At 39.7% G+C, this 26,174-nt stretch overlaps 1 protein-coding gene and 2 pseudogenes across 3 annotated transcripts in view; 1 reads left to right on the plus strand and 2 right to left on the minus strand.

Annotated features, from left to right (window-relative positions):
• The window catches only part of LOC119912524 (trichohyalin-like), a 729,783-nt gene that overhangs the window by 538,204 nt on the left and 165,405 nt on the right, over window positions 1-26,174 (minus strand). The window lies entirely within an intron of this gene.
• Window positions 1-26,174, minus strand: part of LOC119912537 — a 452,474-nt pseudogene that overhangs the window by 410,803 nt on the left and 15,497 nt on the right.
• Window positions 5,968-26,174, plus strand: part of LOC119912527 — a 32,167-nt pseudogene continuing 11,960 nt past the window's right edge.

Below are 26,174 nucleotides of genomic sequence, written 5' to 3' on the forward strand. Positions count from 1 at the left end.
ACAAGTTTTTACAGTTGCTCCATTCAGTTCTGGAGCCTCCAGTGCCTTACTTGGTCACAGTGAGCAGTCTTTGGAATTGGAATAAGACTTTTTACAAAGCACAAGCAGTCATATGTTGTTCAACTTTTCAGATACAGTATGGAAGCTAATGTGCGTCCAAACTCAGCTTCATAGATGCAGATTATTGACACCGAAGCTTTTCTCGCTGGTGTCCTTCTTTTTTATTTCTTAGCTTAGTTTACTGACTGTTTAATAAGACATGCAATCGGTTAAGCTAATAGTGAATTTTAAGAGTGATCACTGCTGGACCACAGGGGTCGTTACCGTTTGAATAACAAATGTAACCCTCCCTTTGTCTGCAGGTACGAAGACCTCTCTGTACTTCAAACGATCTTCAACTACATTGTCACATCGGATGTCCATTACTAAAATAAAATTCTAACTGACAATTTCTAATCAAAATTTGGGGAACAACATGTATATATTCTAATTTCTTTAATATGTCTTCTGTTTTCATCTTCTTTGCTGTGTTTAACTGGGCTGGTCGAAAAGTGCTGAAGGAAAATTAAGGGAGAATTCAAAACAGGTATCACTAGTGTTGACTCCACCCCCGCCTTACCCCGTCTTCTTTCCTGGGTTTAAACAGCAGGGAGGATGCACATTAATAGAGGGAGAAGGAGAGAGATCAGCAAATCTTTCCACCAGCTGCAGGACCATCACAGAATTCATCTACCTCATCCTCCAACAAACCTCCACGGGGTAAGATAATCTGCAAGCTCCAATGGCAATGACCAAATGTAGATGACCAAGGACAGCGTCAGCATGACGGCTGCAACAACTATCTTCTCAATTGATTCATTTTCAAATTTTCATTTGATTTATTAAAATGTCAGAAAAGATAATATTCAATACAATTTCCTAAAGCCCAAGGTGCTGTGTTCACAGAGGTGGTTTTGTCCCTACAGTTTGAAGACAAAACTCATATTCAATATACAATGCAAGAAAAGTGACATGTTCTCACGTTTTAAAAGCTGAAACCAGAGAATGTTTGAAATTTTAAATTTAAATTGCAGGTGACAATCAAATGTATAGATTAATCATCTGACTGTGTGAGCTCCATTCAGCATGACTTCAAAAAAGTGATGATGGACTTCAAACTATGTTATTTTAATATTCAATACAGCACAGCACAATGAGTCTACATCAGGGTTACAAATATAAAAGGAGGTGGCCTTTAAGTTACAAAAGGCTATACTATAATACTTTTTACACATAAGATATGAATTTCTTTTAATGTACTGAAAGTCACAGTAAGAGCGAATTCTCATAAGTGAAATTAATTAATCATATTTTTTTGTTGAAATATTTGGATTATAGGGTTATTTGAAGACTTAAATAGTAGTGGTTACTGTAAGCTGGAAATCTTTTGTTTTGACTGCCAGCCATTTAAAGACGTCACCCTGGAAAATGTGAGAGACACTTTTCACATTTTATAAACCAAATGATTAATGGACAAAATAATTTTTTAATTGATAATGAAATCGTAATCATAAAATCAGTCAGAAATGGTTATAGACAATAAAATGAGCTCAGATGTGATGTCGTTTTCCAGTTGCAATATTCAAAGATTCAGTATGTAACTTTTAGTGGCATCTAGCGGTGAGAGTAATGAATTGCAACCAAATGCTCAGTCACTGCTCACCCCTCCCTTTCCAAACTCTGTCGACTCTTGAGCTAATACGTGTGGTGCTCAACTTGTCCAAATTTCACTTCTCTTGTTACTAATAATAAACCAGACTACTATTGTTTGTACGTACGTATTCAACATAGTGACGAAACGCGCTCTGTAGAGCAGTTTATTCATTTGGGCTACTGTAGAAACATGGTGGCACAATATGGTGACTCCCGTGTTAGAGGACCTGTGCATTCTAAGAAATAAAAAACATTACGGTTCATTATGTAAGGTCTTTATACACCACTGAAAACTAGTTATGGATATTATATTGCATTTCTGACAATAGATCCTCCAAATTATTTCACACTGGATCTTCAGTCTGCTGCTGTAGCTAGTAATAAAAATAATAAAAACAGAGAACATTTAGAAACATGACCCATCACATACATACATGGAAACAGCAAAAGTCATGAAAGTCCAAAATGTGAATGAACCCTGTCACTGGACTGAGCTTCATTTTCCACTTCCCAGGAACAGTGTTAAACTTTCAAAGTGGCTCTGACTTTGTTTCCAACTGTCTCTCTCTCCAGCTGATTGGGCTCCTCCAACATGCTCCGCCCCTGCTCTACCTGTCCGCTCTCATCAGGCTTGCAGGTAACCACACACATGGCAGCCATTTTGAAACACTGCTAATAAGACGTGTTGAGGAACTTCAGAAGAACTAACAAAACAAAGTATTATTTTCCTGATATATCTTTGTTTCTAAGAAGAAGCAGTGACGATGTTAAATTAAAAATCTTGATTGGTTGGTAAACAAAACCTGTTTTATTCCTTCATGAAGTCAACTTTTGAATGTGCACCCTTCCCTGTTGTACGCTAGTTCTGACCTCTCATGTGTCTCCATCGACTTCAGGTGCTCTGGGATTTTCTGGTCCTACAGTGGTTGACATCAGCTCATGCCCCATCACGTTTTATGGACAGAAGTACAAACAACTCTATGTGAGTAGGATGAAGCCTTGAGAATGTCTTCCTTTGTTTTCATCTTGTTCAAAAAACATTGTGGTGTTCCCTCTCTGTTGTTTCATGAATGTACAGTACACTATATACTTAATGGTCCAGTAAACTGTATAATTTGGGAGGATTATACAATTTTTGAAACCTAAAAAGCACAAATCTTGGTGCCACCAATGATGAATAAAATACATACACATCAAAAAGTAACATATGATCCTTTATTATTAAATGATTCATACATAAAAAAGCAATAAATCCTCTTCAATAATGACATATTGGTCTCTGACAGGAGGAAATATTTCATCATTGTCCCAGTCCATCTCCAAGGCCACTCTAGGAGGGCCAGAAAATTCACCTGCTTAGCCTGGTCTTGAGCAGACTAGCTACACAGGAAAAAAAAATCTCCATGGCTTTCATGAAACCCAAGCCATGGCTTAATTCAGCCAGGGTATCTGGAAAATCCCGGCTTAATCTGCTATCTTGGTTTTGTAAAATAGCCCTCAGCTGGGCACCCCAGATTGGATCACGATTGGTCAACTGCATGACAGCAGCATTTTTAAACCCACAGGTGAACAGTTCATGATCATTCCCTCTGGCTGCATGAATTTTACGCATAATCCATGCCAGACCATCCACAACAGCTGAGGGCTCTCTGCAGCTGCACACTGCTTCCACCAATTCTAAAAACAAGTTAATTAAGATAAAACGATAATAACAACGGGTTCCGTTTCACAATGACACTTGTTTTGTTTTATAAATCCAGCGCACCCCTTTCCTTCACAGCAGAGCCTCTCGTCCCTCCCTAAAAGCCCAAACTCCCTCTCAGCAGGCTGTGATGTTTAATTCAGCTGGAGCCAACATGACAGGGGATTATAACTGCTATAACTTCCTACGATGACGATGTTGATCTTATTTATTTCCTTTTAGCTCCTTTGAATTTTATCTTTACCGAGTACTCCATATTCCTTTTTTGATGTGTTTAGTGTACTAGTGTTTTATTGTGTATTTGAATACACAGTGGTATATTTGTTCTTTTGTTCGTTTATAGGCTTCTTGTTCTTGGAAAGCACTTTGGGTCAACTCCTGTTGTTTTTGTCTATGTCACTTGTGTCACTATGTGCCATAAAATAAAGCTGACTGGCTGACTGACGGACTATTCAACATTAACAGCTTTAACCTATGACATTTTACACTATAGGCTAAAGGATAAGCGGCCATAGCTAATGGAAGAATGGATATTATTTATTCTAAACCAGGTGTGTTCAGTGTTCCTTTAACTGATCGGTGCTTGTAAAATATCCACTGTGTCAGCATTTTTTAATGTCATAGAGATTTATAGTTTTCTCACCGTTGGTTTAAGTCACCGTTGGTTTAAGTCACCTCCCGACAAAACACCAAGGTTGTATTTCAGCATTCTGTAACGTAACTTTGTCAACTCGAGAAGTTCACTGTCACCTGCTCTGCTCCACTACACACTCACACACACCTACATACACACACACACACGGAGCCCTCTCCGTGGCCCATCCGTCACCCAAAGCTGTCACCTTAGGGGAAACACTGTGCTGCTGTTGTCCTCTAAACGCTGCTTAAAGTTAATAATGTAGGATTATTATATCTTATTTCATGGGCTATTTGGAATTCTGGAGTAATGCACATAGTAGTTAAGTTTATTTATAGTAACATTTCATAGTAGTAAAAAGAAAGTAGGCCTATTACTTTTTAAATGAGTAATGTTTCCTAAGTCAAAGAGTAATCCTGTTAAATAATTGTGATCTCAAAATGGACCAAAATAATTAGCAGCCCTACATGAATATTTAATTTAATTATAATAATATAAATAATAATAATGAAATTATAGAACATTTGTTGTGTGAAACTGCACCTCTGCCTTCTTTCTATACAGGCTAATGCTTCATTCAATACATCTTTTTATTTTTAACTTGAAAACGTGAAGATAATATAAGACAATATGACTTGTTTAGGACCGAAAGTTTAGGACTTGGTCTTGACGTGAGACTTGACTCGGACTTGCCGGTCGGTCTGGACTTGGGACTCAACTTGGCTAAGACTTGAGACTTAAGGCTTGTGCAGACTACACGACTTTCAGCGTCACTACACAACATGCCATCTTGTGACGGGAGTCTTGAAGTCGTTGTGGCGTTCACACTACATGACTGATCGGTGACATGGGGTCACACACTACATGAGCTGACAGCGGCTGTGTCACCCGACGCTGTTCTCCATACCACGTTTTGTCAAGAAAACACAGGTGAAATGTGAAATGGGAAAGACAAAACAGCTGTTGTTTGTTAAAAAGAAAACAATTGTAAAGACAAAGAATCTAGGTGAAAGGATGGATTAGCACACGCAGGTAGCAGGGATCGTCTGAGCTACAGAGAGAGCTGGAGATGAGTAAAAAGTGTTTTGCAGTGAAAAAGTAGCTACCTGCTCTGCCAGCTGCCTGCTTTCATTGGCTGGATGTGGATGTCAAGTCGGCCGACTCCTCCAGATATTTGGCATTATAGATATCTGGCAGACTTCTGCAATGTGTCAGAAATGTGTCGGGGAGCGGTTGTGACACATCGTTGAGGAGTTCACACATAACGATGCTGACCGCTGATCGACTGCTGATTTACTCCCAATCACAGCCTGATGGTCGTCAAGCTGGCTCGCCGAGCGGCGAATCGGGCTAAAAATCGTGTAGTGTGAACTAGGCTTTACAGGTCCTCTGTTAAACGATGACTTGGTTCCACCTCTGGTGAAGAGCGCAATGTGCTTATCAAGCTTTGTGAGTAGAGAAACAGCAACTTAGTGATTATGAATATTGGTTGTGACAACCTACTTTTGTTGGCCCTAGCCATTATTTAGTGTAAATAGATAGCCTTTGTTGCAGTTATAAATTTGAATAGACCTTTTTTTTCTTTACTTTTTTTTTTGTTTGTTTAAATAGTCGTAGGTTTGCCTAGAGTCTTTTTGTTTGTTATTTTGGGCACTGCTCAACTCAGAGTAAATAAAAAACTGCTCATTTGTAAAATCTTTTTGTTTTCTGACCTTACTTGGGAGTGGGAGGAGTTGAGAGCCATAATATATGCTGCGTCCAGGTTCACCCTATAGACCTTGGACATCCTTCACATATGAATCTAGAGGAAACGCAGCAGTTCTATATTTCTTCAGAATCAATGTTATGTTAATTGTTCTCTCTTATTTCAACAGGTTAACTCCTCCAATGTCTGTTTCAACAACTTTTTCAACAACAAACCCAGACAGGACTGTATTGAAGGCTTTCCCGTGGCAGGAACACGTGATCTAGTGATATATCCAGCAAGGACTTTGTATGAACAAACGTTCCATCAAAATGTGCCAACTATAAAGGGCAAACTAGAATGCACAATAGAAATCCAGATGTTTGCTCTTAGGAAAACGGTGAGTGTTGTTTTGTTCTATGTAGATTATGTGAAATTAAAAACTTTTTTAAAAGCTTTTGGGGAAAATGTCCTAATGGTGTCTATATCTCCTTTGTTGGTCCTTTATAGACTGCTTTGGTTCTTGGTAACTTTGGGACACAAGCAGCTATACAAATAAAAACCCCGAGTCCATCTGTGAGTATAACGTAGATCTAAATCTAATCTAAATAAAGGCATATATTGGTCTAAAAAACAACACACAATGTTTATGTTGACAAGAGGAAAAGGCAACACAAAGTATTTTTGTATAAATTAAGTTTTCTCTGCTCTGTGATAGGAACATTGGTTTATACTTGCCATCTAGGTGTTTGGTTTTCTGGTCGATGGTACCACAGTTGATACACTGAATATTCTCACATCACCGTTCTTAGCATACTTAGACATCAGCGGATGCAGACACTCAGGTAAGCAAATTCTCTGGCTCCATAAATCTACTTTGGGGCCCTTAAAGCTATATGGAAAACTAATATTTATAATGCAGTAATTTTGTGTGTATTTTTTTTGTGCTTACAGTTTGTAAACTAATGAGTGAACTATGAAATTAAACTAACAGTAAACCTTCCGTCACTTCACAGGTGTTTTGTATGAATATGGTAAAATGGTGAGGTCTGATCCAGATACCTGTCTAATCTGTGATGATACTGCTGTCCTCAGAGTCACTGGCTGTCCACCTGTGGAACGATGTCAAGACTACAACACGTAAATATGTTTCCTTTATATTTAGGGTTGTGATTATACAGGGACTTGATGAGGACTTTTTTATTCATGGAAGTGTTCGCCATTAGAGAGCTTTCACAGTAATGTCAAGCAGCAGCAGCAGATGTTGGGTTTGCATCAGCAGTAACTCAACACTGCTCACATGGAGCAAAGAGGTCAGTAAATAGTGAGGCTGATATCTGTTACATAAAATTAAGAAAAGGAACGTAGAGGTGAAAATAAACCTCAGAGATTCAGTGATTCAGAGCTGAACACAGACAGACTTGAAATCAGAGCATTTTATGGTCTCCAGCAAAGCCACTTTGAAATTAATTGAGGGTTCAGCATAGTTTTCATATGGGACAGAAACTGTTGTCTGTTAACCGAGTTAATGCATTACAGTAACTAGATGACTTTCAAGACATTTCCCTGTAATAATAATAAAAATGGTGATGATCATGATGATAATAATAATCAAATGTTGATATTAGTGCTGAGGCCTTCGCATGGCTGCTGTTGGTTGACATGTGATCCAGTGGAAAATACACAAATTATGAAATAAATATGATAAGAAGACTTTGACCGCCCCCTTGTGGCCCCAAAGCTCAGCAGTAGCTCATGATGACTATGCTGCTGCTCTATTCTGGGGCCTCATCTGTTTAATATCTTCATAATATCTACATGCTTCCACTGGCACAATATATGTTACTGTAATTATGCAGATGACGCACAGGTTTACACGACCGTATCACCGGGGAACTATAATCCGATAGAAGAGCTGAACAAATCCAAGATTAGATGTGCTGGAATTTTCTTCAGTTAAACAAAGATAAAAACTGAACTAAATGTTTTTTTGTGGCCTAGGGAGAATGATTAAAAGTTAGTGCCCAGCTCCAATCTGTAATGTTAAAATTTCAACGCCTACATTAAGTCATCCGACTATCGCCTGAAGAATGTATCAAGATTAAAAGGACTTATGTTTCAGCAGGATCTGGAGAAGCTTGCCCATGCATTTATCTTCAGTCAATTCGACCATTTAAGAAACCACTGAGTGGTTTAGGGCCTCTGTCCCAGACGACCTCTCAGGTCTGCTTTCTGTCCCCCACAGTCAAAACTGAACATGGAGAAGCAGCATTCAGTTTTCGTAAACCATATATCTGGAAAAGGCTTTCAGTTCCTTAAAATCAAGGCTGAAGACTTTTCTTTTTGCTGCTGCCTTTAATTCACTTTAATTAAGTGATGCTTTTGATCTTACACAGCACTGTAACTTTTACACTCATGTTTTATCTTGTTATTTATTTTTTATTTAACTCTACCATTTATAAATATCTTTTCATATAATAAAGCACTTTGTATTACCTTTTTGGTTCAGAACAGTAATTACCTTCGCACCTCTAAAACGAGAGACAAGTACATCGGAGGGGGACAAAAAAGTCAAATGTAGCAAAGGAAAACTCCCGCACACTGTCTAACTTGCAAAGAATATATTGACACAATGTTTCATTACTAGACCTTCATCAGACAAATGGTGTTACATAGTGAGAAGCCATCTTTTATAGGAGATGACTTATTTGGTCTACACCAGTCACCTTCTTCCTCATCAAATAAGGTAGCCATTACAAAACATTAATTCCATGAAAAGAATCTAGATATCTGTATAGGTAGCCTACTGAATGTACATCAAAATAAGATCATAAATGCACTCATACATCCACATACTGGCAAATCTTACTGGTGCCTTATATATCAATACACAAATAACTTAGAGGAAATGGCAAATAAACATAACACTAGATAAATGCATACGACATATGACCCCAAAAAACACAATAGAACCAAAAAACAACAATTACATTATGTAAACTACCAATGGAATTTATAAAATGTGTAGAACAAAAACTTGTGGCAGTTCAATTTTCAATTCTATTCAATTTTATTGCAAAATACTCTGTGATGAGATTGACAGAAGCCCTACAATTCCCACCAAGAGCAAGCACTAGGCGACAGAGGCAAGGAAAAACTTCCTTTTAAGAGGCAGAAATATCGAGCAGAACCATGGCTCAGGGTGGGCGGCCATCTGCCTCGAAGGGTTGGGGGTGAAGGAGAGAGAGGGAGAGAGAGAGAGAGAGAAAGCAAGAAAGGAACAGAGAGAAAAAGAGAGGGATGGAAGGAGAGAGAGGGGAGGGAGGCAGTCTACAAAACATACACACAGAGGTACAGACAGTAAAGGTGATGTTGCTGTAGACTAAATGAAAAATGGTACATATAAATACAGTAATGTTTATGATAATAATTGTAATGTTAATGATTATAATACCAATAATAACAATAGGACTAGTAACAATAATTGTAGCAGAGGGTGTCGAGCAGGAACACGGGGGCAGCAGGTGACTCGCAACCAAAGATCCAGACTCCACAGCTCCAGAGCCAGAAACACCTGCAGGAAGTGATGAGGAGAGAGAGGGACGAGAAAGCACAAGACTACCGGAAAGGGGAGAAGTTGAGTTAGTAACATGCATTAATGGGATGAGGTTGAATACAGAGGGAGAGAAAGTAGAGGAGAGAGGAGCTCAGTGCATCATAGGAAATCCCCCGGCAGTCTAGGCCTATAGCAGCATAACTAAGAATCAAGGACTCACCTGAGCCAGCCCTAAATATAAGCTTTCCTCAAAGAGGAAAGTCTTAAGCCTACTCTTAAATGTGGAGATGGTGTCTGCCTCCTGAACCCAAACTGGAACCTGGTTCCACAGGAGAGGAGCTTGATAGCTGAACGCTCTGGCTCCTAGTCTACTTTTGGAGACTCTAGGAACCATAAGTAACCCTGCATTCTGGGAGCGCAGTGCTCTGGTGGGGTAGTAAGGTACTATGAGCTCTTTAAGATAAGATGGTGCCTGACAATTAAGAGCTTTGTAGGTGAGAAGAATGATTTTAAATTCTATTCTGGATTTTACTGGAAGCCAATGCAAAGAAGCTAAGACAGGAGAAATATGATCTCTTTTCCTGGTTCCTGTCAGAACACGTGCTGCAGCATTCTGGATCAGCTGAAGAGTCTTAATGGACTTTTTCGAGCAGCCTGATAATAAGGAATTGCAGTAATCCAGCCTAGAAGTAACAAATGCATGGACTAGTTTTTCTGAATTATATTTAGACAGGATATTCCTGATTTTCGCAATATTACGTAGGTGAAGAAAGGCGGTCCTTGAAATTTGCTTAATGTGAGACTTAAACGACATGTCCTGATCAAAGATAACTCCAAGATTCCTCACAGTGGTGCCGACCAGGGAAACTATATCTTTAGATAATGTGTCATGGTGGTGCTTGGGCCCCAGAACAATAACTTTAGTTTTATCTGAGTTTAACATTAAAAAATTACTATTAAATTAAATTTAGCTAACTGATTAGTTTCATCTGGCTTGATCGATAGATATAACTGAGTATCATCTACATAACAATGAAAGTTTATGGAATATTTCCTGATAATATTGTCTAAAGGAAGCATATATAAAGTGAACAGGATTGGTCCGAGGACAGATCCTTGTGGAACTCCATGCCTAACTTTGGCGTGCATGGAGGACTCACCGTTAACATCTACAAACTGAAATCGATCTGATAAATAGGACATAAACCAGCTTAGAGCGGTTCCCTTAATGCCATTGAAATGTTCCTGTCTATGCAATAGGATCTGATGGTCAATGGTATCAAATGCAGCACTAAGATCTAGTAAAACCAGTACAGTGACAAGTCCTTTGTCTGATGCAATAAGGAGGTCATTAGTAATTTTCACCAGTGCTGTCTCTGTGCTATGATGAGCTCTAAATCCTGACTGAAAATCCTCAAAAAGAGGTGGATCTCGAAAAGTAAATTAAAGTCCAGGGTCCGACTTTAAGATATGCCAGTGTTTAAAAAAAAGTTTCGCCCTCTTTTTGAGTAAACTAGAACACGTTTTCTTAAGAGCCAATTCATATGCTTGATCAAGCCAATGCAAAGGGTACCCCCGCTGAGCAAATATCTTTTTCATGTCTACTGCCTTTTCAATATAGTTCTCAGTGGAATGGCAGATCCTTCTAAGTCGCAAGAACTGACTAATAGACAGTTGATGAGGTAGGTGATTAATGTAGTTGTGCTATAAAAGGTGGCTTCTCACCAATTGCCTGATGAAGGTCTAGTACCGAAACGTTGTGTCAATATATTTTTTGCAAGTTAGACAGTGTGCAGGAGTTTTCCTTTGCTATTACCTTGTTGGTGAAATGAGCTATACAAATAAACTTGACTTCGGGAATTTGTCTCCCTTCGCCTCCATCAGCTGCGTGTTTGACTACATCTGCACTGTGACCGGCCCTACTGTCATAGACTTTCTCAGCCAAGTGAACTCTGTCCCGGATCGGTGTGCGTACTCTCTACTGTCGGGTCCGTCTGTCCCAGGCTTCCATGTGCTTGGGAACTTTCGGGAACGTCGACGTAAAGATGTGAGCTTTGTGGACAGTGTGACACTGCAACTAGACGGGCCGGGTGTTCAAATTCAAGTGGACCAAGACGGGAGAGTTTGGGTAAGCTGCCTGCAGCCACAGTCATGTGTCAGTGTCCTCCCATCCTCTCATGTTCCTTCTCAGTGATGTTAGAAGCAGTCAGTGGTTGTTGCTATGAAAACAGCCTGCGTGTTTGTGATGATTGGATCAGTGTTTCCTCCAGTTTGTCTCTTTGCTGTGATGTAGCTGGACAAGAATACGTTGACCCTTAACAGCACAGCTCAGCTGGTTCACGGTGTGGAGCTCTCTAAGGATCAAACTGGAGTCACTGCAAAGGTGGTGCTCTCTAACAAGGTGCTGCTTGTCTTCTTTGATGGCAACACGGCACAAATCCACTTAAAAGGTACACAAACTAAAATCCTCCCACTCACCACACAGAATAAAATGAATAAATGTCACACCAGTGCTCCTTTGGAGCTTCAGAAATGTAAACTTTGCAGTTCTTTAATGAGCTGCCGCGTTCATCCAGTTTGAAGGCGGCAGCTTACGACTCATTTTGATACTGATCTGACTCGTTTTCTGTCCTGAACGTGTCGAGGACCAGGTGGAAAAGATCCGTCTCTGCAGGGTTTGTGTGCCAACTCCAGTGTTCCTTTGAGCTCAGTGAGGCTCCCTGCTGCTTACAGTGCCAGTGGGTAAGACATCAATCACAACCCACTGAGTGTTGTTGATGAGAGGGCTCAAAGTCACAAGAGTTTGTTTTTGAAATTCAGTCCCCTAAATATTCTCATCTGAACTATCAATGTTTATTTGTGGATTAACTCTGTATATTTAGTTTTATTCTTTATTTCAAAACTGCAGAAGCCCTGAGCGACCATACATACATGGAAAACAACATTTCAAGCAATAACAATTTTTAATAGGCCTACTTTAAAATATTTGGACGCCTCTTGTAAAAGAAAAAAGGTTGCCCGGCTTTTTGACTTGTGGAGTGAACCAAACATACAAAGCCTGTATGTATCTTTGCTTGAGGTCATAACAATCAAAAATAGTCTTTGTTTTTATATGACCGTATTGTGTGTCATCCTCTAGCTGTGAGGTGCATTACAGTGACTCTGCTGACAGTTTGATCAACTGCACCATGACGACTGAACGGTGAGTAGATGAAACATCTGTTTGTATTACGCTTAATCTCTGTAGTGACATGCTACATCATGGTAAATGAACTGTAATTGTGAAGCACCTTTCTAGTCTTCTGACCACATCAAAGCAGTTTACACCACATATCACGTTCACCCCATTCACACACATTCATACAATGATGGGAGATTCTACCTTTTTTTTTCTGGGAACAAAAATCTGTGTGACTTTTACATTTTTATTTTTTGCTACACTGGCTGGACTTCATCCGTCTTTCTTTCATTCTGTCCCTTTACATCTGTGGAACAGCTGTAATCTCCTGAATGAGGCTCCCTTCACCGCCTGTCACAACTACACCAACCCAGAGCCCTACATAACCGCCTGCACCGACACTATGTGCAATTATCCTCCGGCAGACGGTCTACACTGCCAGTTCCTGGAGGCCTACGCCAGAGCCTGCAGCCTGTACAGCTCCAACACACTGGAGGACTTGATGTCAGAGGCCGGCTGCTGTAAGACTTTAATAAACTCAATTCAGTGAAGCTTTATCAGCCTGACTTTGTGATCATTAAACATCCAAATTAGATTAATTCAAACTACTATTTGCGTTAATATTTTAAAACTCGGAAAAAGAAAGAAGTAAAAAATGTGTGCAAGCAGGCTATATAAAAATAAAAGGGAAAAACAAATGTTTTGTCTCTAATTTAAACTTTCACAGTTTTTACTGTAGTAGTTGTAGAGAATTTATTTCAGTGTTCTTGCAGTCATTATGTGTTAGTGACAGCATCAGTAAGTCATCTGCACTTTAGTCTTTAGTGTGATTTAATTATTATTCTCAACATGTCTCTCTGTCTCTGTCCCCAGCACCTCCTCAGGCTTTCTGTCAGGGCAAGATGTGCAATGCTCACGAGTTCTGTGCCGAGAACACGGGAGGTGAACCCAGCTGCTTCTGTCGGGCCATTTTTGCCTCTCCGTACATATCAGCAGGCACTTTCGGTACGACAGCTACACACAACGAAGTCACATGACTAAATTGTCCTGATCGTCAGAGACTCAAAGGTTTTCTCAGAGGGAGAACTGTTTCACACAGCTGAGCTGTTGAGGAGGCAGAAATGATGTCAGAGCTGCTCATAACTACAGTAAGAAGTTCAGCACTCAGTTAGACTGAGTGTTTGTTATCAGCACAGACCTGACTTTTACCCTCAGGTCTTCTAAAGTCTGATGCTGAGATAAAAACTGGTAGTTTGGTTCCAACCTTTATTTCTGCCTCCAGATCAGCTCTGAATACAAAAGAAAGAAATGTCACCAAACCAGGATTTAATGGTCTGACTGCTTGTGTCCCACATGGTGTGAGTGATTGTAGAGTCTCTTCTCTGTAACATGGTCGGTGTTTCATGTTGGTTTCCCTCGTCTGTGCTGCTGGACGTTCAGGTGATCCAACGGTCTGCATGCAGAACTCTGCTTCAGTTACTCTGGTCGGTTGTCTTCTGGAGGAAAAAGGCTTCAACTATTCGGCCTTGCACCTCAATGACCAAACCTGCACGGGTCAGGTAGACGAGCAGACCCACATGGTGACCTTCAGCTTCAACAGCAGCAACACCTGTGGGGCGGTGGTCACGGTGGGTTCTCTCCTTCACCTCTTTACTCTCAACGAGCAGCCAAATCTCCTCCAGCACTCTGCTGAGCTACTCCTGCTCTTCTATAGTCCGGGATCCTCTTGTGGGTTAGGCTTCAGCTCTCACCGCCTTGGTTTCTAGTAATGTTGATCATCTGTGAAGCTTATATTAAGGCTGAAATGTGATGAACTGATGCAGTAATAGCACCTGAATCCCTGTGACCCAGCAGATTAACAACAGCCAAATATTCTACATGAACACCATCAAGAGCCAGAACAGCTCCTCTGACGTCATCACTCACCAGGACCAGGTCTACATCAACTTCTCCTGCTTCTATACTCAGCCAGACGTCAAGACTGTGGCCTTCAGAATCATGGACCAGTGAGTGTTGGCTGTTGATTTAAATTCAAATTACTTTGTGTTGTGAACCCTGTTGTTAGGAAGTTTGTGAGCATTAGGTAGCTGAACTGTGTGTGTGTGTGTGTGTGTGTGTGTGTGTGTGTGTGCTCTGCAGCTCTGTGATCCAGCAGATCACATCTGGACCTTGGAATTACACTGTGACCATGAAGACCTACACCGACGCCGGCCTCACACAAGCTGTGGAGTTGAGCACCGAAGTCCAGCTGAACCAGAAGATCTGGGTGGAGCTGAAGACTGACGGGCTGGATGGTGGCTTGGTTACCGTGGTGACCGACTCCTGCTGGGCAACCAATCAGGCTTCGCCCAGCGGGAGACCAAGATACAACCTGATCATTAAGGGGTGAGACACACACAGTGGTGTTAGCTGCTCGCTTGTGTTCCCAGTGAATCAGAAGCAGGTTTTCATCAATTAATGGGAATCTTGATTCCAGAATATAAAGTGTGCTCTGATGTGATGTATTTGTGAGCAGCTGTGCGAACCCCAGTGACCGGACGGTGCAGGTGAAGGGAAACGGACTGGGACCGTCCAACTCCTTCTCCTTCAACATGTTCCGGTTCTCTAGTAACTCTGGTGACGTCTACCTGCACTGCAAACTCAACTTGTGTGTCAAACAGAACAACAGCTGCGCTCCGGTACGCCTCCCTCCCAAACACACCACACACACTCATGTGAGCAGCTGCTCGTCACTGTAAAACCAACACATTCTCACAAGCTCAACTCACCACATATTAACGCTCATTAATGCTCTGGCTTCCCCTCATGCATCATTTTTGCACATGTAGGGCTCCACAGTCAAGTTAGTAATAATAAATATGCAACGTCAGGTTACACTTACAAAATAAAACTAGTGGTTAACAATTTAGTTAGGTTTAAGAAAACAACATGGTTTGGGTTAAAATAACCTGCGTAATTTACGTAGAAACTACTTAACTTATGCAACATACCTAAAAAGAATCAGTGTTGATTTTTCGTTGCCCACGGGAAATAAACACTGGTCTCCTGGAATATCCCCCATTCCCCAATCAACACTTATTTTGAAAGACCAGATATTTGTTTTTATTGCATTTTGGACTTTTTTTCTAGAAATGGGGATTGTATATACTCCACCTACTTTGAGCACTCAACAATGATGCAAAAGGGCTTCCCAGTGTGTTACAAACTGACACCAAGGGGTCTTGACCATACATCCATATGTGACCCAAAGAAGGTTAAAGTCAAGGGCAACTGGACTTGGTTGAAGATACTAGAAGACATTTCGTCCCTCATACAAAGGACTTCATTTCTGTCTGTCTGGTTGACAAACTAAGCTATTTAACCTCAGTGGGGTCGTTTTCCAGGATTGTCGATACCGCTGGTTCATTAGTGTGCTTTCAGACCAAACGCGAATTTCCGTCTCGCGCGGCTTTCCTCGCGTGAGTACATTGGATGCAACTAAAATGTTTTTTTTCTGAATGGAGTTCGATCAGGGCTATGTTATGCTAACTTGGTCACAGTAAAGTACAACAATAGCTAGACTAAAGTTACAGACACACACACAGTTACAGAACTCACCAGGTAGTGCAACCTCCTCGTGTTCTTTTCTCCCAGCAATGCCCAGTTTTGTCCCGGTTTTTATATAAATATGAAGTATGGCCAAACGACGCTAACAACACTGAACAGAATCTAGCTGCTGAGAAGCTTGAGTGAAGATAAATCAACGTTGTAATCCTATCACGGATGTTTATTAGTCCGAAGCTGGAGCGCTGCTCCCTGGCCTCTAGCCTGATGTAAGTAGACTGCAGAGTCTTAACCTGAGGAGCCCTTCTGTGTTGAGCCATGCGTTTGTGTAGTGGTTGTTTAGTCTCCCCAATATACAGGTCTGTGCATTCCTCACTGCATTGGAAACGCATACACTAGATTGCTTTTCTTGTGTTTGGGTGTGCGGTATCGACAATCCTGGCAAACGACCCCACTGAGGTTAAATAGCTGAGTTTCCCTACCAGTTAGTCCGAACTGAAGAAGTCCTTTGGATGAGGGACGAAACATCTTCCAGTATCTTCAACCAAGGCCAGTTGCCCTTGACTTTAACCTTCGTTGGATATACATATAGCAACTGTTTCTTTGGGTAAAGAGTGTGAGTTAAATGTAAATGTAAATGAAGGATGCTGAGACAAAAGGTGAAAAGCTCGCTATGAGCAGCATCAGTCCAGAATGAATGGATGAGTGTGGACATAATCTCTCTTTGCCTTTAACCTGCAGATTTGTAACGGAGGTGCTCGGAGACGCAGATCTGCCAGGGTGCAATATGAAGCCGACTCTTCAGCCTTCATCACCATGGCCTGGACCAAATAGGTAAGACACAGCTCTGCTGATCACTGTGTTTACTTTCACTAACTGAAATCAACACCAGACAGCTACTGAATAAACACAAATACTTTGACAAACATCAGACTGGCTGGTTAGACCTGGAGACATCGGTTTACTGGAGCTCATTCCGGTGCATCATGACCTCCTGTCCTACTGTTGTTGCAGTTTTTTCAACGGCTTTAACGTGCATTAAGCAAACAAACAATTTTTACATTAGTTATCATATTAATTTGGTGCCTTGTGTTTATGTTGTGCTGCTCTGCACCATCCAGACAACAATGTGATTTCCTGGTGAGGCTTCATTTGTTGAGATGTAGTGTGTCACTGTGATTGGCTCAGGTGTGTCAGTACAATGAGAGCAGCGATATGATTGGCAGAGAGCATATTTTGTAATGCTGTATGAGTACAATAATAAGCAGAAAGAGCCTCAGTGTGGCTTCAGTCATGATACAGAACTAGATGCTACATCTCTGTCTACGTCCCAAATACCAACCATCAGAGGAGCGAACAGAGTTCAACAGCTTCCTCTTCATCAACCTTCTGCAGTAGGCAGCAGTAAGGCAGCAGTAGGGCAGCAGTAGGGCAGCAGTAGGGCAGCAGTAGGCAGGTAGGCGGCACACTCTAGTAGTATAAAAGGTTCACTCAGTGACTCTCATGCTTTCACATCAGATGAAAAAGGACTAAATAAGTAAAAAGGACATAATCATGACATGAGCGATATTTAATGATCTGATTTGATGTTGAAAGTAAAATGACTGACAGGGAGAGTTTTTTTCTGCTCAGATTTCGAACCACAAACAACAGAATGAAGAGAGTTCAAGAGTCAGACCTGGTGGTCTCAGTTGGGATGCAGATTTGGAGAAATGACAGCAATCACACATTGGTCTGGTTGTTTTCTCAGGTTGTATCCATGGCAACTTGGACTGATTGACAGGCTGTCGACCTTCATGATGATTCCTGACTTTCCCTGCATCCTGATCCTGAGTGTGTGCATCCTTCAGTGATGATCAATTATCAACTTAATTAAAACCACATCACTACATAGTGAAGGGAAGTGTGTGTGTGGAATTGGGATTATGAACATGTTATTTGTTCTAAAGTATATCTACACTCTTACAAATAATAATAATCAGACGTCACTAAGGATTTCTAATGATTGAAGTGCAGTCTGTCAGTGAGAGGAATTAGTTGAGGGTTTTGCAGCAGGTCACTGAGCTGTTCAAGTTCATTCTTTATTGTCCTTCAAGGGGAAATTCAATTTACAGCAGAGGGTTAAAAACAAAGAAACATGGAGACATGGGACATTAATTACACCCATTGCAACGTACAACATGTGTTTGTTTGAAAGTATTCAACCAATTGAAATGTTAGCATCACAATCATAAAGTGTATCTGAGCAACTCCAGCTCATTTATTGCCTTTGGGACTATGGAAAACTTTAACCTGTTGTTTTTCACCCTCGGGAAGACTCTAAAGAAAAGAGGTGTCAATGTGGACACCACGGTATAACTTTGCTTTCTTCTTTTCTTCTCTTCACTAGTTAAGGAATCATTAATACAAAATATCTTATTTTATAACTCAACATTGCGTGATTGCATCTCAAATTTAACTGGCCAACAAAATACATAAAATAAATAAATAACAATTAAAAAATCTTGCATATGGACTCCTTGAACTGTCAGTGGAGCCCAAACTGTGACCTTTGTGCCACTGAGAGATGAGATGTGTTGTTTCATCTTCATTATGTTATCCATCAAAAATAAAATGTATGTGGGAAAATTATGGCTGATTTGATTTTGTCATATATTTACTCATTATGAATCTATAGTTGTTTAGGTTAATGTTGAAGATCTAACAGAAACTACAACAACATGAACTGAAACTAGATGTGTGCATTTCCAGAAGACAATGTGTGTGATTGCTGCATGGATCAAAATTTTAACTTGAGAAAAAGTTTAGCACCTGTATATAGATGGAGTTTTAGCATCCTTTGAACAGCTAGCAATAAAATAAAATTAGCATGCGCTGGCTTTTATTTCAAAATTTTTCCACATAAGCCCCCAAACACTCTTATCAACACTTTATTCTCAATAAATACAGAAACTAAAGGTGTGATCGCAAAGCCATTTGCGAGTTGAACCCTGAGAAATAAGACTTGCGGATGTAAATTTTCACCACGGAAAGACAAAAACTCATTATAACTTTATAATCTATTTAGATTATGCAAAATTTAAAAACATTGTAAAAGAGTCGTTTTCTGGCTTTTTTTGGCTGTATTTTTTCAAGATCTGGTCAAACTCTGTTCCTGCGGCACTTGTAATAGTTACAGTTGCTACCCAGAGAGGTTGAAAGGAGAATTACGATTTATTCTCTTTCCAAAACCTAAAATAAATCCAGACAAATGTCGGCTGTGGATTGTTCCAAATGATGTTAGTGAGCTAACGTTAGCTAACTTACTACTGGATGTAACGTAATAAAGCCCTACTGTTCTGCTTTTTAACAATTGTAATAATCAATAGAGGCCTACTCAGCTGTACAGGAACAATGTTGATCCTTAATATCATTGTCTTTTGTCTCAATCGTCGAGGGATGCGGTGGTTCACTTGTACTGTGTGAGTGGTAGGCTTTAGCTTCTATCTTTCATTTTTTCTCGTCTGTTTGAGTCAGTTGACAGCCTGAATACAACCTTCAAATTTATAATGCAACTGCAAAACTAACAATATTTCTCTGGGCAGCGCCGACAGTTTGTCGGCAACAGTAACTAAGGGGGCGGGGCTTAGCAAAGGGTCAATTGCAGAAAAGCAATAACAGTAGTGATCTAAATAAAACTATTTTAATTACAGTAAATTCTGGGATTGTTGAGATTAAGTAAACTGATTGTGTACACCGTTACTGGTTAGTTTTTTATTCATTTAGGTGTTTCTATTTCCTCCCTTCATTCTTTGACTCAAGCTTCCTATGATTCTTGTCTCTGTCTCTCTCCTCCATTTGTTTCTCAGTTATCTTAACCTCTTTCAGTGTCTTCTCCATTAGTTTGTCTGTGTTCATTTGCAGTTCTTGATATTCTTGTTTTCTCTCTCAATGGACAGTGTTATTATTTCTCTGAGTTTTAAGCATCCCTGTACTATGTTACACGTTATATCTCCCTCCTTCCCTGTTACCTCTTTCTCTACTGAATTTATTACATTCTCCTCCATCAGTCTCTCTGCCTCCTGCATTTGGAAGGTGGGTTGCTTTTTCTGTTTCTCCAGTTCCTTTGTCAGGTCATATATTTATCTTTCTTCTGCATCTCATGAGCTTCTCTTTGCTTCTTTTTCCTTTCTGTAAATTTTTATTCTGCTGGCACATCTTCCTCTCTGTGTTACATACACACACACACACGCACACAAACATAGACGTTAACCCTAGCCCTAACCCACAAGCAGGTAAGACTACAAGGAACTTAAGCTTTCTTTCAAGATTAAATTATCAAGACAATTATGCAACATCACTTGTTTGAGTTTTTAAGTTCATGTTAAATGGATCTAACAGTCAAGATCATAAAATCCAACATGTATTTTAAGGGAAATTACAAGAGCAAAGACTTAACTCTTCACGACACACTAAATATACAAATCACACCTCTAAGCTGTATTTCAGTAACTGTTTTTAGTCAGTTCCATCTACTATTGTTATTGTTATGTGATTATTAGGAGTTGGCTCATTGAGATAAAGAGTTGGTGAAGCTTATTCACAAATTGTGCCATTAAACCACTGCAGAGGAATGTGACACAACAGGATGACACAATTAAACACTAAACACAAATCTTTTTTTTTGTCTGCTGCTATTTTTCATCTCTCATTGCACTTCAGCAATGGAAACAGCTTTTCTACCTCACAGAAGTGTTCTGTATCTCCTCTTCATAAAAAAGAAATATTTCATGTTATAAGGTCTTTGCATGAAATAAGGTATATTTTTTTGATAAAAGTAGTTCACAGAAAAATTAGGCTACTATCCTACACAGGGATGTAATGTATGTTTTTTATATGTCAATTAGAGGTAGAACTTGTTGTTTGAACAAGCTTGTGAAACTCTAACAAGAAAAAGTTGAACACACTTATTTGGGATTTGTGAGTGTAGAGCTGCTTAAAAGAGCAGATGAAAATCGATCAACCGACCAGGTTTTACAGGAATAAATGTTTCAGTAGTAAAAATTATGTCTGTTAGCAGTTTTTTTTATAAAATAAGAAGAAGTCATAACTACCAAGGTGATAAAATGTGAATATGTCTTATTATGATTTACAAGCAGATTTATTCGGTCAGTCAGTTAGGAGAATGAGCACAAAAGAGATTTTGTGTCAGACTGTCAGTTCCTGCATATAAACACTGTTGAAACCAACATCCATTTGTCTGTCTGTTAGCTGGAGGACAACAAACAAGCAGCTAAGAGAAGTGGACGAAGACCAATGAAGAGCTGGAGGAGGTAAATCATCAACTGGAAATCAAGGATGCAGAGATGTTGGCTGCTCTCAAACACACAACAAGCAATAGTCGACAACACACACGGACACACAGTTGAATTCAACTGCTGCACAAGTAAGATCATGGAGTACCTTCATGTCATGTCTTTTTGTCTATCTTAACTAAAATACTAATAAATCTGTCATCTTCTGTCTCAGTTTGGTGATGGGGCAGTGGATAAGACACATGTCTTTTGTGTGAGAGACCCTGGTTCAATTCCCCACTGTAACAATTTTGTTCCTGAGCAAGACACTTAACCCCTAGTTACTCCAGAGGCGTGCGACCTCTGACATATATAGCAATTGTAAGTCGCTTTGGATAAAAGCCGCAGCTAAATCAATAAATGTAAATGTCTTTATCCTCTCTCTCCTCTGAGCTGGAAAGTCTGACAATTAAAGTCCAGAAGCTCAATGAGGAGAAGCAGAAGATGGAGGATAACAAATGAGCAGCAGGTGGAGCTAATTCACGATCGTTCCATTAAACCATTGCACCAGTGAAATGCTCAACACAATCTGATGTTTTTGTCTGCTGCTATTTTTCATCTCTTCGGTTGCGTGGAAGCTTCAAGTGACATGCTTCATATATGTCAAGATTTATTTGCGGAGTCTGTTTCCATTGCCCTTTGTTGAATTTTGCTCGTTTTTTTTTATCTATAAACCGACTTTTCTACGTTGAGAGGAGAGGCCACAAGTTTACCTGACTGCTGTTCTTGAATGTCACTCTCCTTGAGTTATTTCCTCTTCTTGTGCGTCCTCTCATCAATGATGCAAACAATCGCTTTCAACATTGACTTTTATTCCCGACATTTCATATCACGAACAAAGATGCGTTTCACAATAACCGGTAGTTTTATTTTGAAAGTGGAACCGGATGTTGCCTATATATTATTGCTAACTTGACCAGACGTTGCAGATGTTGCCAATTGTTGCTAACTTGACTGTGGAGCCCTACACATCCAAAAACGACACCAAGATGTCTTACAGGGGCACGTGCCCCAGTAAAAATGGTCTAGTGACGCCTATGGATAAAGATATTTGGTAGAGGGGTTAATTGATGTAACAGGAAAGGTAAGGCAGGTCTAGCTTGGAGTCATTAGCTGACCCAACATGTGTGTGTGTTCATTTCCAGCTCTAGTTCTTTTTCTCTGTTATTGTCCTTGTTAGGTGACAGACTGATTAGGGAGAAACAGGTGTCATGCAATGGGTGTTATGGGAATCTTAGGTTCTTTCAATGTTGACAAGACCTTACTGGCTCCACAGATCAAAGTGAAACTCATGGATAGTATTTGATTCCTTTGTGACAGAGCATTTGAATCTAAACACCAGACAGGCTGGGTGTTCAGGTTAAGATGACCTAAGATGGAAAACCTACAGACACTAGAGGGACAGACAGTAACATAAAAAAGGACCACAAGATGTTATCCTTCAGATTTGGTGTTTGGCATTTTATGTGTTCTCACGTCGTATGTTGGCACTCGGCCGAGTCTCATTAAACCATGCGATAAGTCTTCATCAGTCCCCGAAACTTCTTTATCACACCTGAACCTGGCTCTTGATATTTCTTTAACCAAATCTTTCTGCAACAACACATAATGTAGTGATGTCCAGTAAACACGTCAGTTCATGGTATCAACACGAGACCATTTTTTATAAATGACTATAACTGAATATAATATGAATATAACTTTTTTATATTTATATTCAACAATCTAAAACATGTTTTGTTTGAAATGTGACCAAAAAAAATCTGTATTTATTTTATTATTGCTGTTTACTGTTTATAGTTAACTGATAAACAACTCTTCATTGCTAAGGCATAGTATCTGAAATCTCAAAAACTGAACTGTTAAATAAATTAATACATTCTAAATCAAGATGTGAGCTAACGTAACTCAGGAACTGTTTTTTTTTTTTTTTTTTTTTTACATATTTTTGCTGTAATATTTATTTTTAAAACAAATGAATACTTACAGAAATCATGTCACAGTTATCTTCTTCTAAAAATATGTTTTTCTTATTCTTTGTTTTGTAATGTTTGTAACACTCCATTGTGATTCTGTTAAAGTGTATGTACCTCACATTTCTTAAATCATGAAATGCGAGAGAAAAAAAACAGAGATCATAGACTGTAATGCATTTGAATACTGTTTGTAAGATGACTAACAGAAAGATTCTTCGGCCCTATGGAAACAGAATTTAGCCTAGTGTTTATATTTTCAAAACCACACACTCACAGATTCAACGCTCTTTTTTTCATTATTTTCATTTAACCAGCAGATATAATTACAATTATTTTTGGGACAAATAAGAGAAACACTGAAACAACTGATTTATCCAGGTCAGCTGATAACAAGAAAGAGCTAGAAAGGGGCGGCAGTGCAAAACATTTGCGGGAAATACATTGTCACTATGAGGTTAAGGTGTTGTGGTAGCTTTAGGATTTATTGGTTGTCAAAGTCAAGCAGAGGTTGCTGTAAATTATTTTCTCCTTAAGGATGCCTTACCATGAAAAGCTTCATAGTGACTCATCCATTGCATAATCACTACATACTGTGCACAACTTATATATATAAACTTGCAGGGTGAGTTCTGTCAGAGATCTCAAACCTGGAGGGGGAAACTCACCAGATAACTCAAGTATGGGAACATGCCGAAGTACTTTAACATTCTGCTAAAGGTATCTGCTGGCTTTTCAACATTGCGATAATTACTTTGAAAGGAATGCATTATAATTACCCACATTTTCAAGTACAACATGCCACCTTTTACTAGACTGATATTCTCAGCCAGGAACATAGCACAAATTGTTGATGAGTTACCTGTCAGTTGTATTCTTGTAGTTCTGAGGCAGATGATAGATCCTCTGGAAGCTTGATTTCAGAACAACAAAGTTTAAGTTCACCATTTGTGAAAAGTATTTGTTTACCACCCATTAGAACAAAACAAATTTAGCTGAGAGCAGTTCAACTAGACAGAAATCTGAGAGGAAAAGAGATTCAAAACATTGACTCATTCATTTCTATTTCAATAATTTACTTTTTAAAAAAAAGGAAAATTTCTCTCGGATTACAAAGGTAATTACACATGACCATATCCCCGTGGAACAACGATCTCATACAAGCGCTGAGGTGAACAGAACAACTAAATGATTGGATATGTGAGAATTTTCATTAATCACTGGAACTAGTAACCAAGGTAGCGTTACGTGTCATAGTTGTCATCTCTACATGCTACAGGTATGCAGGGAGCAGCGATGTAGACAAGTCAGCGTCCTGTGACTCTGACACATCAAAATACTGAAGGACACAGTAAACTTACTATCGACGCACCCTATTTTTCCAGTGATTATGCTAACATTACATTTTTTACGCTGCGTTGTGAACAACCAATCAGCGTCGAACCGATAGAAATCTGCTCTCTGTGAGCTTCAACGCAAACACACAGAGCAGAGTCAGTGATCATGCTGGAGAAGTGAACCAGGTGAAGTGAAGATAACTCCAAGACTACTCGAGTTGACAACAACTCTTCTCGTTGCTGTAAGGAAGTGCAATAAAACCTTTGAGAGTAAAAAGCCAATTCTCAATCAATGTACCTGTTCAACAACCATAAACACACAAACCTATTGAAAGCTAATATAGCATACTGTATATAGAGTGACATTGCTTTTGATGCTCTATGAACATTGTTGTGTTTTAAATATTAAATTCTAATCCTGTTTTGATTTTTTTAATAATATTTTTTCAAATCACTTTTAGTCATGATAGAGAATGAGTATTGATAAAAAAGAAGATGCAAAGGCCACCATTTCGCAGTGTGTTCTTTGACATGTTAAAGTGAGCCAACGCCACTTCAATATACTATATACACTATATAATAATAATATACTATATAATCAATATACTATTGGAAATGATTGCCGTTGACCTGAAAACCACAAAAAGGTTTCAGTGTTTCAGTACATCATCCAAAGCGAGCTGACATTTGTCACATGACGTGAAACATGATGTTAACATAAACATTAATATATTTAAAAGCAGCCCATTCACACTGTTACACAATACGGGAAATTTACTCTTCGGTGTAGCGCGATTTTTTCCTGTGCACCGCCACTTCTCACAAGCTGTCGATACTGGACAAGGGGATGCTAACACACAGCTAATTAGCACCAACAAGACTACCCAGACGCATAAGGCCTGTGTGCCGGCTAATAAATCTATAAAGTGGTAGTCCTTCCTGGAACTCTCCTGGTGCAAAGCCTCAGAGGAAATCATTTCCCTGACAAATGGGAGGACAAGTAACAGGATGAGCCCAACGTCCTGAGATTTGTGATGAAACCTGCTGGCCTGCATTATTATCCAGGCAGAGTGGCTCTTCAACCCCTGTTCTTAGTAGGACACAGAGGTGGACACCTCAACTGCAGGACCCTGGATCTCCATCTGATGACCTGGATAACATCCTGTCCTCACACAGAAGGACTGAGAGTAGATCAGAAAGTGACTGTTCCCTCTGCCAAGAGAGAAGAGGGATCAAAACAAGAAAAAGACACAACACAACAAGCCATAAACGTTGAAAGAGAGCCATTTCAGACCTCGCCTTAAGAGAGCTCTTATCATGGGAGACATCATAGCCAAGAGGAAGAGTCTCCACCCCACTCACTAACAGCCACCTGTAAGGATTCACCCCCCTTGCAGTTCACTGACCACATGAAAGAGCTGGTCACTGCTGGAACCAAACCTTCCCTCGAACTACTCACATTTTCTCTACCCTTAACCCCCCTCAGCATCTACTTCCAACACTGGCTTTAAATCCTCATTTGTCACACTTATGAAAACA

The sequence above is a fragment of the Micropterus salmoides genome, unplaced genomic scaffold, assembly GCF_014851395.1.
Source record: "Micropterus salmoides isolate LMB-PRFRI ecotype aquatic unplaced genomic scaffold, ASM1485139v1 Ms_hic_scaffold_2, whole genome shotgun sequence".
NCBI classification, from domain to species: domain Eukaryota; kingdom Metazoa; phylum Chordata; class Actinopteri; order Centrarchiformes; family Centrarchidae; genus Micropterus; species Micropterus salmoides.